Consider the following 1,693-nt stretch of genomic DNA (forward strand, 5'->3'; position numbering starts at 1 on the left):
TCAACTCTCGGTAAAGAGTTTGAGCTCTATGATTATAGTGACTGAGATGAATAAAACCTTGGCCAAGGGGATTGAGTGAATGAAGAAATGAGTTTCTTAGGTCATTCACAGTTCATTATAATAATGGTAACAAGTTAGAGTTTGACAATTAAACCATACTCTAAAGGTTAACCAAGAGTTGGAAAGATGGAAGGAATTATACTTTGTTCTTCTGAGGTTCTTAGTAAAAATATATTACTTCATACTATCGGGTCGTTGAGGAGTGTTGCTAGACGCCAACCTTGATTAGTAAATTTAGTATGACTAATTTACTACCCGCTTAGTATTGAACCTATGGGGTCACACACTAACGAGTGTTCTAACCTTTGCTATAGAATTATTTAATTATTATTTTGATTTGATCAAATAAATAATTATATTAATTCAGATGGAATATTATTATATTTTTTTGCTAGCACCAAAAATATAATAATAGTATGATAATTGAGAATATTAAATGAGATTTGAGAATAATTAGTTATTCTATTTCTAAGTTTGAATTATAAAGTTGGATGAGATCCTAACTGATTCTGTTTCAAATTGAGTTATGATATGATTCATAAATTTGAAAGATTCAAATTAAAATAGTAAGATATGATTTAAAATTGAATTGAGATTCAAATTTAAAATCAACAACAAATCTCATACTATATATAGGTATGCCAAGAGTAGAGGAAAACATGAGAAAGACAGAGAGAATAACAAGGGTTGTTATTCCTTTACCTCTATGCACATAAATGTATGTGAGACTAATTCTTAGAGAAGAATTTTATGGTGTGCAAAGAGTTGCAAGAGGTTTCTCAATTTAGATCAGATGTCCATTGGTCAAGGGGTTGACAGCAAATGTTGGTCTCGGTGTGGATACGCATAGTGCCTTCGTACCATCGAAGGAGAAAAAGATTTTTTACTAGCGTACTCAGGTATTTAAATCTGATCTACTATTATATTATATTATAGGAATAAAGTTTACGCACAAAATAGATCTTTAAGGATTATTTTATTTTCTTCCGCTGCGTGTGTTATGAACACATAGTAATCCTTCACTTGATTCCAAACTCTAGATCAATGGTTGGTAATTTTAGAGGAATCTCTTATAGATAAATGTATCTTCAATATTCAAAGATTATTAATTTCAAAATACATAAAGATTATAGAGCAGGACAATAAAATCTCTCTCTTTTTTCTTATGGATATATACCTTAATTTATAGCAATATAATACAATGCAATTTGACTTTGACCTCAAATGTGTTAGCTTCATCTTATATTTATCAATCAAAATATTATCTCTTCCTCTTTAGAACCGTCCCCACATACATACTACATAGTTAATTATTAAAATAAGATTATTCTCCATAATATTCACTCTTATTTTCCCAATTTTTAGATAATAAAAAATGGTCTAAATTAAAGCTCCGAATATTTTCAAAATTTTATTTTAAACTAAAATATAATTATAATTTTTTTAATGCATTTCTTATTATTTTTTAATTATTTCTTCAATTAACACTTTCTGAGAAGACAATTTCGTCATATAAACAGTCTACAATTATACACCCACCATTGATGAGTTTTTAATTATAATTGCATAAACCCGTTTGGCCTCATTAGCAATCTCACATTTATTAAAGAGAAATTTTTAGACTAATATTTTT

This window comes from Arachis duranensis, chromosome 10, assembly GCF_000817695.3.
Source record: "Arachis duranensis cultivar V14167 chromosome 10, aradu.V14167.gnm2.J7QH, whole genome shotgun sequence".
Taxonomy (NCBI): Eukaryota; Viridiplantae; Streptophyta; class Magnoliopsida; order Fabales; family Fabaceae; genus Arachis; species Arachis duranensis.